Source organism: Oncorhynchus tshawytscha, linkage group LG10, assembly GCF_018296145.1.
Source record: "Oncorhynchus tshawytscha isolate Ot180627B linkage group LG10, Otsh_v2.0, whole genome shotgun sequence".
NCBI classification, from domain to species: Eukaryota; Metazoa; Chordata; class Actinopteri; order Salmoniformes; family Salmonidae; genus Oncorhynchus; species Oncorhynchus tshawytscha.
In genome coordinates this window covers 8,818,700-8,837,681 of record NC_056438.1, presented here as the reverse complement: position 1 = coordinate 8,837,681, position 18,982 = coordinate 8,818,700, and positions in this window count along the sequence as shown.

Sequence of the window (18,982 nt, the reverse complement as noted above, 5' to 3'; positions counted from 1 at the left end):
ACATAACGGTCTTGACATGATCACCAGTCTATATGCATGTGATTGTTCATGTTAGATAACATTCCCGGCAATTCAGCTACTTATTCAAACTCCTTCACTGTCACATGTCTCTTTCCTGTGAACCGGGATTAGTTTCTAAAAACGAAATTAGTCACTTTTTGTTTTTTAGATAAACCTGTGGCAAGTTACATTAATCCGGTTTAAAATGATTAGCTACCAACAGCTCATAAGCCTAACTTTGGGTAGTTAGTTAGATACTGTAGCATATAGTTAATATACTGGCAAAGCCAACAAACATTAGCTAGCTAGCTAACATACCGGTACATACAAGCTAACGATACGCATAACTAACAGATTGTCAGCCAACATAGTATTTAAAGTAACTTATTTGAAAAGTACTTTTATATTACATTTCTCAACATTTTCTTAACATTAGTCATAATTAGCTAAAGGAATTTAGCATTTGTTTACACTCTCGTATTTTCTGCCATTTTCTTCAAATCTGAAAACGTTGTGAAGCTATGCCAATTTTCTGGAGAATGGCATCGTTTTCCCTAAAAGCACGGAAATAGGGGGCACGCATCACCGGGGGCACACATCCTCCAAACATAATGATGGTCATTATGACCAAACAGTTCTAATTTGTTTCATCAGACCAGAGGACATTTCTCCAAAACGTATGATCTTTGTCCCCATGTGTAGTTGCAAACCGTAGTCTGGCTTTTTTATGGCGGTTTTGGAGCAGTGGCTTCTTCCTTGCTGAGTGGCCTTTCAGGTTATGTCGATATAGGACACGTTTTAATGTGGATATAGATACTTTTGTACCTGTTTCCTCCAGCATCTTCACAAGGTCCTTTGCTGTTGTTCTGGGATTGATTTGCACTTTTCACACCAAAGTACTTTCCTCTCTAGGAGACAGAATGCGTCTCCTTCCTGAGTGGTATGACGGCTGCGTGGTCCCATGGTGTTTATACTTGCGTACTATTATTGTACAGATGAACGTGGTACCTTCAGGCATTTGGAAATTGCTCCCAAGGATGAACCAGACTTGTGGAGGTCTACAATATTTTGCTCTTGGCTGATTTCTTTTGATTTTCCCATGATGTCAAGCAAAGAGGCACTGAGTTTGAAGGTAGGCCTTGAAATACATCCACAGGTACACCTCCAATTGACTCAAATTATGTCAATTAAGCTATCAGAAGCTTCTAAAGTCATGACATCACTGTCTGGAATTTTCCAAGCTGTTTAAAGGCACAGTCAACTCAGTGTATGTAAACTTCTGACCCACTGGAATTGTGATACAGTGAATTATAAGTGAAATAATCTGTCTGTAAACAAATGTTGTAAAAATGACTTGTGTCATGCACAAAGTAGATGTCCTAACCGACTTGCCAAAACTATAGTTTGTTAACAAGAAATTTATGGAGTGGTTGAAAATCGAGTTTTAGTTCCTCCAACCTAAGTGTATGTAAACTAGTTTTAATGACTCCAACCTAAGTGTATGTAAACTAGTTTTAATGACTCCAACCTAAGTGATGTAAACTAGTTTTAATGACTCCAACCTAAGTGTATGTACACTAGTTTTAATGACTCCAACCTAAGTGTATGTAAACTAGTTAATGACTCCAACCTAAGTGTATGTAAACTAGTTTTAATGACTCCAACCTAAGTGTATGTAAACTAGTTAATGACTCCAACCTAAGTGTATGTAAACTAGTTTTAATGACTCCAACCTAAGTGTATGTAAACTAGTTAATGACTCCAACCTAAGTGTATGTAAACTAGTTAATGACTCCAACCTAAGTGTATGTAAACTAGTTAATGACTCCAACCTAAGTGTATGTAAACTAGTTAATGACTCCAACCTAAGTGTATGTAAACTAGTTAATGACTCCAACCTAAGTGTATGTAAACTAGTTAATGACTCCAACCTAAGTGATGTAAACTAGTTTTAATGACTCCAACCTAAGTGTATGTAAACTAGTTAATGACTCCAACCTAAGTGATGTAAACTAGTTTTAATGACTCCAACCTAAGTGTATGTAAACTAGTTAATGACTCCAACCTAAGTGATGTAAACTAGTTTTAATGACTCCAACCTAAGTGTATGTAAACTAGTTTTAATGACTCCAACCTAAGTGGATGTAAACTAGTTTTAATGACTCCAACCTAAGTGTATGTAAAGTTTTAATGACTCCAACCTAAGTGTTTTAAACTAGTTAATGACTCCAACCTAAGTGTATGTAAACTAGTTAATGACTCCAACCTAAGTGTTTGTAAACTAGTTTTAATGACTCCAACCTAAGTGTATGTAAACTAGTTAATGACTCCAACCTAAGTGTTTGTAAACTAGTTTTAATGACTCCAACCTAAGTGTATGTAAACTAGTTTTAATGACTCCAACCTAAGTGTATGTACACTAGTTTTAATGACTCCAACCTAAGTGTATGTAAACTAGTTTTAATGACTCCAACCTAAGTGTATGTACACTAGTTTTAATGACTCCAACCTAAGTGTATGTAAACTAGTTAATGACTTAATGATGTAAACTAGTTAATGACTCCAACCTAAGTGTTTGTAAACTAGTTTTAATGACTCCAACCTAAGTGTATGTAAACTGTTAATGACTCCAACCTAAGTGTTTGTAAACTAGTTTTAATGACTCCAACCTAAGTGTATGTACACTAGTTTAATGACTCCAACCTAAGTGTATGTAAACTAGTTAATGACTCCAACCTAAGTGTATGTACACTAGTTTTAATGACTCCAACCTAAGTGTATGTAAACTAGTTAATGACTCCAACCTAAGTGTATGTAAACTAGTTTTAATGACTCCAACCTAAGTGATGTAAACTAGTTTTAATGACTCCAACCTAAGTGTATGTAAACTTCCGATTTCAACTGTACATAGACATGGAATCACTAGTCACTTTAATAATGTTTACATACTGTTTTACTCATCTCATATGTATATACTGTATTCTATTCTACTGTATTTTAGTCAATGCCAGTCTGACATTGTTAGTCCTAATATTTACATATGATATATTTCTTTTACTTTTAGATGTGTGAGTATTGTTGTGAATTGTTAGATACTACTGTAGTTGGAGCTAGAAACACACGCATTTCGCTACACCCGCAATGACATCTGCTAAACATGTGTATGTGACTCATACAATTTGATTTGATTAGATTAGTGTCCACTGCTTGTTTACTTAGATTTTTTACAACTTTTTCTCCCCAATTTCGTGATAACCAATTGGTAGTTAGTCTTGTCCCATCGCTGCAACCTCCCTACGGTCGAGAGCCATGCGTTCTCCGAAACGCGATCCTGCCAAGTCACACTGCTTCTTGACACACTGCTCGTTTAACCCGGAAGCCAGCCCTAATACGGGTAAGCCTGGGGAAGTTTGTGGTAGAAGAAATAGGGATGGTGACCGTTTTACCGGCAGTCATGAGTCATGTCCACATTAAATATCCACGTGACCATTGAGTCACGGTAATCTCCTCTTATATACTCGGGTAGTACCCGACACACTAACGAGCTAATGGCTTGGTACCAGGGTTTGGGGAGTAACAGATTACAACAACAAAAATGTAATCTTTTACATGATCAGCAACAATAATAATGTAATCAGATTATAGATATTTTTGTTTTATACCTTTTTAGTTGAAAAAATGCGCGAAAATGTAAGTTTGTTTCCGCCTGAGCGAGTCTGACCAGAATTCAGAAACCACTATGTTGACACATCAAATGCATTTGATGTATAGCACAGGAAATGAGCGTGAATACTAGGCTTTGATAGGCTACAGTCCAAGCTATGTCTTCCAATGGTGCGACTGCTGTCGGCATCCAAAGATTGTTCAACGTTTGAAGGGAAGACAGGTGTGGCCTACCTGTGATACGGAAATCACTTAGGCCCATTATAGGTTACATAGGGCCTTGATGTGAATCACATTGCTGCTCTCTCTGATTTAGCTATTTGCAACAGCTTGTGGTTGTTGTGGATGGTTGTTCACAATTGTATAGGACTGCCCACAATTGTTCGCAATTGTATATGTGTATAATAATGGTTGATTTGAAGAAGTTTAATTAAGCTGCCTATCAATCAATATCAATATTTTTCTAAACTGAAAAACCTCTAACAAATAAAACAAAGGCGGAGTCGCCAAAGTACTTTTGTACTTTTATTTACATAAGTGTAATTTTAATTTACATAATTGCCAATTTTAATTGACATAATTTTAAATTTAATTTACATAATTTAAATTAAATTTACATTATTTTTATTTTTATTTACGTAATGATTCCGGAAGAAGAACAGCACTGACACATTAACAGCTCAATCAAAACGGTCCCCCCCTCTTTGAACTGATAGAGAGGCTTCTTTTATAGGGGAAGCCCCTCCCATCAGAACATACCAAACTCATTCATTAATTAAGCCATTTGCAACTTTAAAGCCTATATTTTCCACTCAGCTAAAAACATCATGAATTATCTTCATTGAACCTTTCGCCAATCGGTTTTTCATAATAAAATATAACACATTTTCACTATATCAACGCGCCATTCTGGACAGGCATGACAAAGCCAGCCTGATTGCTGTATGCTGCCTGTGGACCAGTGATAGACTTCTCCTTCACAAAAGCCTTCCCAGAAGAGTGGAGGCTGTTATAGCAGCAAAAGGGGGACCAACTCCATATTAATGCCCATGATTTTGGAATGAGATATTTTGGTCATCAGATTTTTTAAATATTTTTTATAATAAAAATACAGAATCGTTGTATTCATTGGATTGAGCTTCTCACCAGTTTCACTGTAAGGGAAAAATATATCCAAATATTCTTTACTTCTTTACAAATATTCTATACTTCTTTACTGTATTACCTATACTTTCCAGATTTGGCTACACTACAGTCTAAATACAGTCTGATAAATACATTTAGACCCATTGTCATGAATTAATTCAAACGATTTAACTGTTTGACTGACAGGTGGGATGACCAATGGGGTTGAGTTTTTGCCACCATCATTATGGCCTGGATTGAAGTATGGATAGAGTTTCTCAGTGAAGGTCTGACCGGTGAAGGACTAGATCAGAGACCTGGTCTCCACATCATAGAAGGAGACCAGACCCTCCTCATAATCCGCACACACACACACCTTCTGGGGCTTCTGACTGAGAAAGAGGGGGACAGAGGGGACAGCGAGAGCCCTGTACTCTCCATCTCCCAGCCACACAGTCCAGTATCCATTTTCCAGGGTTCAGGTAAATCAGCCCCTTCCTGTTGATGGACTCTCTGGCCACTCCTAAAACCCACCTAGTCTTCCCCTTCACCTGCACCTCATAGTAGAATCTCCCTAAGGAGAAGCCTTCGTTTCCCAGGACACAGGTCGTATATTTAAACCTCTCCAGGTTGTCAGTGAGATTCTGTCGTGTGTCTCCACCTCTCACTAGTTTCCCATCTTCAGACAGGATGAGTCTGGGATGTGCTGTACCAGGGTCCAGGGACACAGCCACTGTATAGTGAGGAATCTTCTTAAACTCTTGTTCAGTTCCACAGAGTGTTGGATCTTCTTCGGTTGCTCTACAGCAGGTCAACCACAACCTGGACCAAGATTCTCTTCCAAACACAGCCAGAATCACATCCAGGTGTAGCAGGGCCTGGGGCTAGGGGACAGGCAGCCCATCTCTAGAATGTACGTTGACCTTGTTTTCATGCTTTACAGTTAACCTTGGGAAATGTTTTTCTTCCTTCCTATCCATCACTGGCCCAGTATTTAATGTACTCAAGGCAGGAAAAGGAAGAAGGCTAATTGTTTACTGAGTATTGGAACAGAACCAATATCAATGTTGAATAGTTCAGCATAAGGAGTATTGGAACAGAACCAATATCAGTGTTGAATAGTTCAGTGGCATGCTTTGGTTCAGTTTGCTTCTGGTGTTTGATGGCTAATGTTGTGCGCCCTCCCACTCCTGTCTGTCTGTCTGTCTGTCTGTCTGTCTGTCTGTCTGTCTGTCTGTCTGTCTGTCTGTCTGTCTGTCTGTCTGTCTGTCTGTCTGTCTGTCTGTCTGTCTGTCTGTCTGTCTGTCTGTCTGTCTGTCTGTCTGTCTGTCTGTCTGTCTGTCTGTCTCTGTCTGTCTGTCTGTCTGTCTGTCTGTCTGTGTGAATTATCTCATTCTCTCTCTGCAGCCAAATTCAACACCATAATTACCAGTCATTCTCTGGTGGCCTCTTTCTCTGACCTGAAACACCAGCCATGTCCTGTTCTGAAACATTTTCTGCTGTAGCAAACGGACTCAAATTAAGACCCTACATCTGTAGCCTTTGCTACACACACACACACACACACACACACACACACACACACACACACACACACACACGTGGATGTTTTCTTATCTCTTCTTTTTGACAGCGTGTAGCACAAGGACAAACAAAGGTATGACAACGCTCCAATTTCCCTTCTTATAATAACAACACAATATAATAACGTCCTACAGAAATGACATTTTGATGTGTTGACAACTTGAATTACAATCTTTGTCAATGCCTTGTCCTCCACTGAAGGAACAACTCACTGTCTGTCCAATATGGCACCCTATTCCCTAGATGGTGTCCTAGGGGCCTGGTGGAAAGTGGTACACTATATAGGGAATAGGGTACCATTTGAGGTGCCACTATAACAGACTTTGTGGTATTTATATTTTGAGGTGCCACTATAACAGACTTTGTGGTATTTACATTTTGAGGTGCTGGCTGTCCCTTTCCCCCAGTCAGAGGAAGGAAAGGGTGGAGGGTGCAGCTTAAGGTGTTTGTGTGTGTGTGTGTGTGTGTGTGTGTGTGTGTGTGTGTGTGTGTGTGTGTGTGTGTGTGTGTGTGTGTGTGTGTGTGTGTGTGTGTGTGTGTGTGTGTGTGTGTGTGTGTGTGAGTAAGATGGGGGTAGCAGTCTATTATGTCATCTTCAGAACAGTAGAACCCTGGAAGTTGCCACTTCAACACAACAATTCCAGAGACAGAATTCTATGTGAGCATTCTCTCCCTATCCCCTCCTTCTCTCACTCCCACCTTTGTTTATCCCCCCTCTCTCTCTCTCTCTCTCTCCCTCTGTTTGTCTGTCTTTCAATGCCCCTCCTTCACCACTAGGTGTATATAGTGTCTTCCCCTCCTTCACCACTAGGTGTTAATAGTGTCCCTCCCCCCTCCTTCACCACTAGGTGTTAATAGTGTCCCTCCCCCTCTCCTTCACCACTAGGTGTTAATAGTGTCCCTTCCCCCTCCTGCACCACTAGGTGTTAATAGTGTCCCTCTCTCCTTCACCACTAGGTGTATATAGTGTTCCCCCTCCTTCACCACTAGGTGTATATAGTGTCTCCCCTCTCCTTCACCACTAGGTGTATATAGTGTCCCCCTTCCTTCACCACTAGGTGTATATAGTGTCTCCCCTCTCCTTCACCACTAGGTGTTAATAGTGTCTCCCCCTCCTTCCCCACTAGGTGTTTATAGTGTCCCCCCCTCTCCTTCACCACTCGGTGTTAATAGTGTCTCCCCCTCCTTCACCACTAGGTGTTAATAGTGTCCCTCCCCCTCCTTCACCACTCGGTGTTAATAGTGTCCCTCTCTCCTTCACCACTAGGTGTATATAGTGTCCCCCCCCTCCTTCCCCACTAGGTGTATATAGTGTCCCCCCTCCTTCACCACTCGGTGTTTATAGTGTCCCCCTCCTCACCACTAGGTGTTAATAGTGTCCCTCCCCTCTCCTTCACCACTAGGTGTATATAGTGTCTCCCCTCTCCTTCACCACTAGGTGTTAATAGTGTCTCCCCTCCCTCCTTCACCACTAGGTGTTAATAGTGTCCCCCTCTCCTTCACCACTAGGTGTATATAGTGTCCCCCCTCTCCTTCACCACTAGGTGTATATAGTGTCCCCCCTCCTTCACCACTAGGTGTTAATAGTGTCTCCCCTCCCTCTCCTTCACCACTAGGTGTATATAGTGTCCCCCCTCTCCTTCACCACTAGGTGTTATAGTGTCCCCCCTCTCCTTCACCACTAGGTGTATATAGTGTCCCCCCTCTCCTTCACCACTAGGTGTTAATAGTGTCCCCACTCTCCTTCACCACTAGGTGTATATAGTGTCCCTTCCCCCTCCTGCACCACTAGGTGTTAATAGTGTCCCTCTCTCCTTCACCACTAGGTGTATATAGTGTCCCCCCCCTCTCCTTCACCACTAGGTGTATATAGTGTCTCCCCCTCCTTCACCACTAGGTGTATATAGTGTCTCCCCTCTCCTTCACCACTAGGTGTTAATAGTGTCTCCCCCTCCTTCCCCACTAGGTGTTTATAGTGTCCCCCTCTCCTTCACCAGGTGTTAATAGTGTCTCCCCCTCCTTCACCACTAGGTGTTAATAGTGTCCCTCCCCCTCCTTCACCACTCGGTGTTAATAGTGTCCCTCTCTCCTTCACCACTAGGTGTATATAGTGTAACCCTCCTTCCCCACTAGGTGTATAAGTGTCCCCCCTCCTTCACCACTCGGTGTTTTAGTGTCTCCTCACCACTAGGTATAACTAGTGTCCCTACACCCCCTCTCCTTCACCACTAGGTGTATATAGTGTCTCCTCTCCTTCACCACTAGGTTTATATAGTGTCTCCCTCTCCTTCACCACTAGGTGTTAATAGTGTCTCCCCTCCCTCCTTCACCACTAGGTGTTAATAGTGTCCCCACTCTCCTTCACCACTAGGTGTATATAGTGTCCCCCCTCTCCTTCACCACTAGGTGTATATAGTGCCCCCTCTCCTTCACCACTAGGTGTATATAGTGTCTCCCCCTCCTTCACCACTAGGTGTATATAGTGTCCCCCCCTCCTTCACCACTAGGTGTTAATAGTGTCTCCCCTCCCTCCTTCACCACTAGGTGTTAATAGTGTCCCTCCCTCTCTCCTTCACCAGTAGTTGTTTATAGAGGGGAAACACTATTAACACCTAGTTACTAGCCGGCTACCACCCGACATCCTGCACCTTAGAGGCTGCTGCCCTATGTACATATGAACACGGGTCACATTAATAATGTTTACATACTGTTTATTAACCCACTTCATATGGAAACACTGTGTTTAGGTCTTCCTATATAACTACTGCTGTACACACCTTCTCTATAAACATACTGTCTATAGTGTCAATACACACCATTATTTATATATAGAAAACATTCCGGACTCTGACATCTGATATTTCTTAATTTCTTATTTTTTTAAACTTGATGTATTATGTGTGTATTGTGTTGTATTGCTAGGGTACTATGTATATATATATATATATATATACTATATATATATATATACTATCTATATGTACTACTGCACTGTTGGAGCTAGAAACACAAGCTTTTGACAGCACCTACGATAATATCTGTGTACGTGACAAATAAACGTTGATTTGATTTGTATCCGTGGTAACAGGTCGCTAGCGTTGCCGTCCCACAGAGTCTTCAGTGTGTGTGTGTGTGTGTGTGTGTGTGTGAGAGAAAAAGAGACTATGTATGTGTGTGCGAGTTTTTTGTGATGACCTCACTACCCTCTGGGGATTGGATCCATTTCTGGGGCTGCTGCCTCTGTCCCCTTCTCTTCCCCTCTCTCTCTCCACCCTCTCTTTCTCTCTCCACCCTCTCTCTCTCTCCACCCTCTCTCTCTCTCCTCTCTCTCTCTCTCTCTCTCTCTCTCTCCACCCTCTCTCTCTCTCTCTCTCTCTCTCTCCACCCTCTCTCTCTCTCCACCCTCTCTCTCTCTCCACCCCTCTCTCTCCACCCCTCTCTCTCTCTCCACCCTCTCTCTCCACCCTCTCTCTCTGTCTCTACACCCTCTCTCTCCTCTCTCTCTCTCTCCACCCTCTCTCTCTCCACCCTCTCTCTCTCCACCCCCTCTCTCTCCACCCTCTCTCTCTCCACCCTCTCTCTCTCTACCCTCTCTCTCTCTCTCCACCCTCTCTCTCTCTCTCCACCCTCTCTATCTCCACTCTCTCTCTCCACCCGCTCTCTCTCCACCCTCCCTCTCTCTCCACTCTCTCTCTCCACCCTCTCTCTCTCCACCCTCTCTCTCTCTCCTCTCTCTCTCTCTCTCCACCCTCTCTCTCTCCACCCTCTCTCTCTCTCCACCCTCTCTCTCTCTCCACCCTCTCTCTCTCCACCCCTCTCTCTCTCCACCCTCTCTCTCTCTCCACCCTCTCTCTCTCTACCCTCTCTCTCTCTCTCTCCACCCTCTCTATCTCCACTCTCTCTCTCCACCCTCTCTCTCTCCACCCTCCCTCTCTCTCTCCACCCCCTCTCTCTCCCTACACCCTCTCTCTCTCTCTCCACCCTCTCTCTCTCTCTCTCCACCCTCCCTCTCTCTCTCCACCCTCCCTCTCTCTCTCCACTCTCTCTCTCTCTCCACCCTCTCTCTCTCTCCACTCTCTCTCTGTTTCATCCTCCATCTCTTTCTTTACCTCTCTTTATCTCCATCATAAGATATCTCAATTTCTTTATCAAATTCTCCCCATGCATGTTTCACACAAAAGAACAGGTTGAATAGAGTCAGACAGGAATCTCCCTCCTGAACTACAATACAATACTATATACTGTGTGTTTTCCAAATGGCACTCTATTCCCTATTTAGTGCACTACTTCCGACGAGGGTCCATAGGGATTTGGTCAAGAGTAGTGCACTAGATATTGAATAGGGCGTCATTTGGGATGAAGCCCATACATTCCAATTAGTAGATTGGGACGCCTAATCCACTCCCCTCCACCTCCTCCCTCCCTCCGACCCTCTACTACATTAATTGGATTGGTCGCCTGCCCACTTGAAAGGAGTGAAAAGAGAGAAAGAAGGAGAGAAAAGAGAGAGAGCAACCATTAATCTCATTGTATGAGAACAAGAGACGGGAACTCCAAGAAAGTGGTGTGTGTGTGTGTGTGTGTGTGTGTGTGTGTGTGTGTGTGTGTGTGTGTGTGTGTGTAGGTCTTTGTGGACCCAGTTAAATCTGGCACAGTGAAAGGCAGTTCCTAAATAAGAACCCCTAACCCTTTATGTGACTCTCACACTCTGGTTTTCATCTGAGAGTGAGGGGAGGGGGGAGAGAGGAACAGAGAGGGGAGGGGAGAGAGGAACAGAGGGGAGAGGGGAGAGAGAAACAGAGGGGAGAGGGGAGAGAGAAACAGGGGAGAGAGGAACAGGGGAGAGAGGAACAGAGGGGAGAGGGGGAGAGGAACAGAGGGGAGAGAGGGGGAGAGAGGAACAGAGGGGAGAGAGGAACAGAGGGGAGAGGGGGAGAGAGGGACAGAGGGGAGAGGGGAACAGGGGAGAGAGGAACAGAGGGGACAGAGGAACAGGGGAGAGAGAGGAACAGGGGAGAGAGGAACAGATGGGAGAGAGGAACAGGGGAGAGAGGGGGAGAGAGGAACAGGGGAGAGAGGAACAGAGGGGAGAGAGAAACAGAGGGGAGAGAGGAACAGGGGAGAGAGGAACAGAGGGGAGAGGAACAGAGGGGAGAGGGGAACAGGGGAGAGAGGAACAGGGGAGAGAGGGGGAGAGAGGAACAGGGGAGAGAGGAACAGGGGAGAGAGGAACAGAGGGGAGAGGGGGAGAGAGGAACAGGGGAGAGAGGAACAGAGGGGAGAGAGGGGGAGAGAGGAACAGGGGAGAGAGGAACAGAGGGGAGAGAGGAACAGGGGAGAGAGGAACAGAGGGGAGAGGGGGAGAGAGGAACAGAGGGGAGAGAGGGGAAGAGAGGTACAGGGGAGAGAGGAACAGAGGGGAGAGAGGGGAGAGAGGAACAGAGGGGAGAGGGGGAGAGAGGAACAGGGGAGAGAGGGGGAGAGAGGAACAGGGGGAGAGAGGAACAGAGGGGAGAGAGGAACAGAGGGGAGAGAGGGACAGAGGGGAGAGGAACAGAGAGGAGAGAGAAGAGCGAGGGAGGAAGAGAGAGAGGGGGAGAGAGCGAGGAACAGAGGGGCGAGAGGGAGGGAGAAGAGTGAGAGGAGAGGGAGAGGGAGAGAGAAGAGTGAGAGAAGAGGGGGGAGAGAAAGAGAGCGAGAGAGATAGAGAGAGAGAGGAACAGAGGGATTATGGGGAAGGGGAATGAGAGGGCTACTTGCACAGTGTTGGGTAGGGATCACAGCAGAGATTGAATGAGGGTATAAGGAGTTCAGAGGTTTCAGTGCAGGACAGGGGCTGAGGTGTTCAGAGAGTTCAGTGCAGGACAGGGGCTGAGGTGTTCAGAGAGTTCAGTGCAGGACAGGGGCTGAGGTGTTCAGAGAGTTCAGTGCAGGACAGGGGCTGAGGTGTTCAGAGAGTTCAGTGCAGGACAGGGGCTGAGGTGTTCAGAGAGTTCAGTGCAGGACAGGGGCTGAGGTGTTCAGAGAGTTCAGTGCAGGACAGGGGCTGAGGTGTTCAGAGAGTTCAGTGCAGGACAGGGGCTTAGGTGTTCAGGGAGTTCAGTGCAGGACAGGCTCATCATGGATGGATATTGTGGGATAAGAGCTCAACTCTTCCACTGAGGGCAGGACATGATTTGACTGGGAAGACAAAAAACAATAACACAACACAAACAAAATAGCTAAGAATGAGTTAGTATCATTCTGAATTGATTTCGACATCCCAGAGAACACAATAGAAACTGTGATATGTTCAGCAAGCTCCTTGTAGTTGCCCTTGTTAGTGGAACTTTCCCTCACATTGTGCCACCTTGCTTCGTCTTACAACAAGACTTTATTTACAACGAGAAAGCAACTTGGCCCCTAAAATCCCAGAAATGCAGTATTTCTGTTTCTTATTACCTTCTAGTTGTGTCTCTCTCCACCCTCTCTCTCTCTCCACCCTCTCTCTCTCTCCACCCCCCCCTCTCTTTCTCTCTCTCTCTCTCCACCCTCTCTCTCTCCACCCTCTCTCTCTCTCCACCCTCTCGCTCTCTCTCTCTCCCTCTCTCGCTCTCCACCCTCTCTCTCTCCACCCTCTCTCTCTCTCTCTCCTCTCTCTCTCTCCACCCTCTCTCTCTCTCCACCCTCTCTCTCTCCACCCTCTCTCTCCACCCTCTCTCTCTCTCTCCACCCTCTCTCTCTCTCTCCACCCTCTCTCTCCACCCTCTCTCTCTCTCTCTCTCCACCTTCTCTCTCTCTCCACCCTCTCTCGCTCTCCACCCCTCTCTCTCCACCCTCTCTCTCTCTCTCCACCCTCTCTCTCTCTCCACCCTCTCTCTCTCTCTCCCTCTCTCGCTCTCCACCTTCTCTCTCTCTCTCTCTCTCTCCACCCTCTCTCTCTCTCTCCCTCTCTCGCTCTCCACCCTCTCTCTCTCTCTCTCCACCCTCTCTCTCTCTCCACCCTCTCTCTCTCTCCAACCTCTCTCTCTCTCCACTCTCTCTCTCTCCACCCTCTCTCTCTCTCTCCCTCTCTCGCTCTCCACCCTCTCTCTCTCTCTCTCCACCCTCTCTCTCTCTCCACCCTCTCTCTCTCTCCACCCTCTCTCTCCACCCTCTCTCTCTCTCCACCCTCTCTCTCTCTCTCCCTCTCTCGCTCTCCACCCCTCTCTCTCTCTCTCTCCACCCTCTCTCTCTCTCTCCCTCTCTCGCTCTCCACCCTCTCTCTCTCTCTCTCCACCCTCTCTCTCTCTCCACCCTCTCTCTCTCTCCACCCTCTCTCTCTCTCCACCCTCTCTCTCTCTCCACCCTCTCTCTCTCTCCACCCTCTCTCTCTCTCCACCCTATCTCTCTCTCCACCCTCTCTCTCTCCACCCTCTCTCTCCACCCTCTCTCTCTCTCCACCCCTCTCTCTCTCTCTCTCTCTCTCTCTCTCCACCCTCTCTTTCTCTCTCTCTCTCCACCCCTCTCTCTCTCTTCACCCTCTCTCTCCAACCTCTCTCTCCCTCTCTCCACCCTCTCTCTCCACCCTCTCTCTCTCTCTCTCCACCCCTCTCTCTCTCTCTCTCTCCACCCTCTCTCGCTCTCCACCCTCTCTCTCTCCACCCCTCTCTCTCTCTCTCTCCCTCTCTCTCTCTCCACCCTCTCTCTCTCTCCACCCTCTCTCTCTCCACCCTCTCTCTCCACCCTCTCTCTCTCTCTCCACCCTCTCTCTCTCTCTCCACCCTCTCTCTCCACCCTCTCTCTCTCTCTCTCTCCACCTTCTCTCTCTCTCCACCCTCTCTCGCTCTCCACCCCCTCTCTCTCTCCACCCCTCTCTCTCTCTCTCCACCCTCTCTCTCTCTCCACCCTCTCTCTCTCTCTCCCTCTCTCGCTCTCCACCTTCTCTCTCTCTCTCTCTCCACCCTCTCTCTCTCTCCACCCTCTCTCTCTCTCTCCCTCTCTCGCTCTCCACCCTCTCTCTCTCTCTCTCCACCCCTCTCTCTCTCTCCACCCTCTCTCTCTCTCCACCCTCTCTCTCTCTCCCTCTCTCTCTCTCCACCCTCTCTCTCTCTCTCCCTCTCTCGCTCTCCACCCCTCTCTCTCTCTCTCCACCCTCTCTCTCTCTCCACCCTCTCTCTCTCTCCACCCTCTCTCTCTCTCTCCACCCCTCTCTCTCTCTCCACCCTCTCTCTCTCTCTCCCTCTCTCGCTCTCCACCCCTCTCTCTCTCTCTCTCCACCCTCTCTCTCTCTCTCCCTCTCTCGCTCTCCACCCTCTCTCTCTCTCTCTCCACCCTCTCTCTCCACCCTCTCTCTCTCTCCACCCCTCTCTCTCTCTCTCCACCCCTCTCTCTCTCCACCCTATCTCTCTCTCCACCCTCTCTCTCTCCACCCTCTCTCTCCACCCTCTCTCTCTCTCCACCCTCTCTCTCTCTCTCTCTCCACCCTCTCTCTCTCTCTTCACCCTCTCTCTCCAACCTCTCTCTCCCTCTCTCCACCCTCTCTCTCCACCCTCCTCTCTCTCTCTCCACCCTCTCTCTCTCTCTCTCTCTCTCCACCCTCTCTCTCTCTCCACCCCCTCTCTCTCTCTCCACCCTCTCTCTCTCTCCACCCCTCTCTCTCCACCCTCTCTCTCTCCACCCTCTCTCTCTCCACCCTCTCTCTCTCTCTCTCCACCCTCTCTCTCTCTCCACCCTCTCTCTCTCTCTCTCCACCTCTCTCTCTCTCTCTCTCTCTCCACCCTCTCTCTCTCCACCCTCTCTCTCTCTCCACCCTCCCTCTCTCTCTCTCTCCACCCTATCTCTCTCTCCACCCTCCCTCTCTCTCTCTCTCCACCCTATCTCTCTCTCTCCACCCTATCTCTCTCTCTCCACCCTATCTCTCTCTCTCCACCCTCTCTCTCCACCCTCTCTCTCTCCACCCTCTCTCTCTCTCTCTCTCTCTCCACCCTCTCTCTCTCTCTCCACCCTCTCTCTCTCTCCACCCTCCCTCTCCACCCTATCTCTCTCTCTCCACCCTCCCTCTCTCTCTCTCTCTCTCCACCCTCCCCTCCTCTCTCTCTCTCTCTCCACCCTCCCTCTCTCTCTCTCTCTCTCTCCACCCTCCCTCTCTCTCTCTCTCCACCCTATCTCTCTCTCTCCACCCTATCTCTCTCTCTCCACCCTATCTCTCTCTCTCTCTCCACCCTCTCTCTCTCTCCATCCTCTCTCTCTCTCCACCCTCTCTCCACCCTCTCTCTCTCTCCACCCTCCCCTCTCTCTCTCTCTCTCCACCCTCCCCCTCTCTCTCTCTCTCTCCACCCTCCCTCTCTCTCTCTCTCTCTCTCCACCCTCCCTCTCTCTCTCTCTCCACCCTATCTCTCTCTCTCCACCCTATCTCTCTCTCTCCACCCTATCTCTCTCTCTCTCCACCCTCTCTCTCTCTCCATCCTCTCTCTCTCTCCACCCTCTCTCTCTCTCTCTCTCCACCCTCTCTCTCTCTCTCTCTCTCCACCCTCCCTCTCTCTCTCTCTCTCTCCACCCTCCCTCTCTCTCTCTCTCTCTCCACCCTCCCCTCTCTCTCTCTCTCCACCCTATCTCTCTCTCTCCACCCTATCTCTCTCTCTCCACCCTATCTCTCTCTCTCCACCCTATCTCTCTCTCTCTCCACCCTCTCTCTCTCTCCATCCTCTCTCTCTCTCCACCCTCTCCTCTCTCTCTCTCTCCACCCTCTCCTCTCTCTCTCTCTCCATCCTCTCTCTCTCTCCACCCTCTCTCTCTCTCTCTCTCCACCCTCTCCTCTCTCTCTCTCTCCACCCTCTCTCTCTCTTTCTTTCTCTGTTTCATCCTCCATCTCTTTCTTTACCTCAGTTTGAATACACATACCTTGGTCCATTACATCTCTTTCTTTACCTCAGTTTGAATACACAGACCTTCGTCCGTTACATGATCGATGCAGCTTTTCCCCAGAAGTTTGAATGTGATGTTGGCAATGAAAGGAGTTCTTCAACAAAAAAAATCAAACTACGTGGTCGTTAGCGTTAGCTACCAGAGTGCAGTTTTCACCACCAGAATGGCTAGCTATCTGGCTAGCTACTTGCTACTAAAGTTAGCAAGGCAAATTGAAATAAATGGCACTAACTCGACACAAAAATAAAGTTCTAAAACCCCAACAAACATTAAGTTCGAAAACCCAAATGCTGCAAAAGCTTTGAATAGTTGGAGGACATCCTCCGGAAGTTGTCATTACCATGTAGGTTAGGGATGGGCAACTGGCGGCCCACCTTGTGAAGGCCCTTGGATCAATAAATAAAAATGTATACATTTTTTAAAACTCATTTGGGGTCTTAACTTACTGTTGCGAGTTAGAATAGTAGAATACACATGGTGCAATTTCGAAATTTAGTTTTCGACTGTTTTATCTCAAGTTACTGATAGTAAATTTGCATTTTGTATTTATTATGGATCCCCAGGCAGCAGTTACTCTTTCTGGGGTCCAACAAAAATTAAGGCAGTAATATACATAAAAAATTAAAAAATGTAAACATTAAAATAAATTTTACAACAGATTTCCGTCTACTACGTCTACTGAAACACTCAATCCAGGTGACGTGTGTGTATAGTGTGTATGTTATGTGTGTTTGTATGCGTGTGTTTGCACCCGTGCGTGTGTCCCCGCTGTTCCATAAGGTGTATTTTTACCTGTTTTTTAAAATCTGATTCTACTGCTTGCATCAGTTACCTGATGTGGAATAGAGTTCCATGTCAAGGCTCTATGTAGTACTGTGAGCCTCCCATAGTCTGTTCTGGACTTGGGGACTGTGAAGAGACCTCTGGTGGCATGTCTTGTGGGGTATGCACGGGTGTCCGAGCTGTGTGCCAGTAGTTTAAACAGACACCTCGGTGCATTCAACATGTCAATAGTTCTTACAAAAACAAGTAGTGATGAAGTCAATCTCTTCTCTTCTATGAGCCATGAGCGATTGACATGCATATTATACATTATTTATTTATTTAACCTTTATTTAACCAGGTAGGCCAGTTGAGAACAAGTTCTCATTTACAACCTCGACCTGTCCAAGATAAAGCAAAGCAGTTCGACACAAACAACAACACAGATGGAATAAACAAACGTACAGTCAATAACACAATAGAAAAATCTATGCACAGTGTGTGCAAATGGCGTGAGGAGGTAAGGCAATAAATAGGCCATAGTAGCAAAGAAATGACAATTTAGCAAATTAACACTGGAGTGATAGATGTGCAGATGATGATGTGTAAGTAGAAATACTGGTGTGTAAAAGAGCAGAAAAGTAAATAAAAACAATATGGGGATGAGGTAGGTAGATTGGATGGGCTATTTACAGATGGACTATGTACAGCTGCAGCGATCAGTTAGCTGCTCAGATAGCTGATGCTTAAAGTTAGTGAGGGAGATATAAGTCTCCAACTTCAGCGATTTTTGCAATTCGTTCCAGTCATTGGCAGCAGAGAACTGGAAGGAAAGGCGGCCTAAGGAAGTTGGCCTTGGGGATGACCAGGGAAATATATCTGCTGGAGTGCATTCTACAGGTGGGTGCTGCTATGGTGACCAGTGAGCTGAGAAAAGGCAGAGCTTTACCTAGCAAAGACTTATAGATTACCTGGAGCCAGTGGGTCTGACGACGAATATGTAGCGAGGGCCAGCCGACGAGAGCATACAGGTCGCAGTGGTGGGTAGTATATGGGGCTTTGGTGACAAAACAGATGGCATTGTGATAGACTGCATCCAGTTTGCTGAGTAGAGTGTTGGAGGCTATTTTGTAAATGACATCGCCGAAGTCGAGGATCGGTAGGATAGTCCGTTTTACGAGGGTATGTTTGGCGGTGTGAGAGAAGGAGTCTTTGTTGCGAAATAGGAATCCGATTCTAGATTTAATTTTGGATTGGAGATGTTTAATATGAGTCTGGAAGGAGAGTTTACAGTCTAGCCAGACACCTAGGTATTTATAGTTGTCCACATATTCTAAGTCAGAACCGTCCAGAGTAGTGATGCTAGTCGGGCAGGCGGATGCGGGCAGCGATCGGTTGAAGAGCATGCACTTAGTTTTACTAGCATTTAAGAGCAGTTGGAGGCCACGGAAGGAGAGTTGTATGGCGTTGACACTCGATTGGAGGTTAGTTAACACAGTGTCCAAGGAAGGGCCCTATGTATACAGAATGGTGTCGTCTGCATAGAGGTGGATCAGGGAATCACCCGCAGCAAGAGCGACATCGTTAATATTTACAGAGAAAAGAGTCGGCCCGAGTATTGAACCCTGTGGTACCCCCATAGAGACTGCCAGAGGTCCGGACAACAGGCCCTCGGATTTGACACACTGAACTCTGTCTGAGAAGTAGTTGGTGAACCAGGCGAGGCAGTCATTTGAGAAACCAAGGCTGTTGAGTCTGCCGATAAGAATACGGTGACTGACAGAGTCGAAAGCCTTGGCAAGGTCGATGAAGACGGCTGCACAGTACTGTCTTTTATCGATAGCGGTTATGATATTGTTTAATACCTTGAGCGTGGCTGAGGTGCACCAGTGACCAGCTCGGAAACCGGATTTCTCAGCGTAGAAGGTACGGTGGGATTCGAAATGGTCAGTGATCTGTTTAT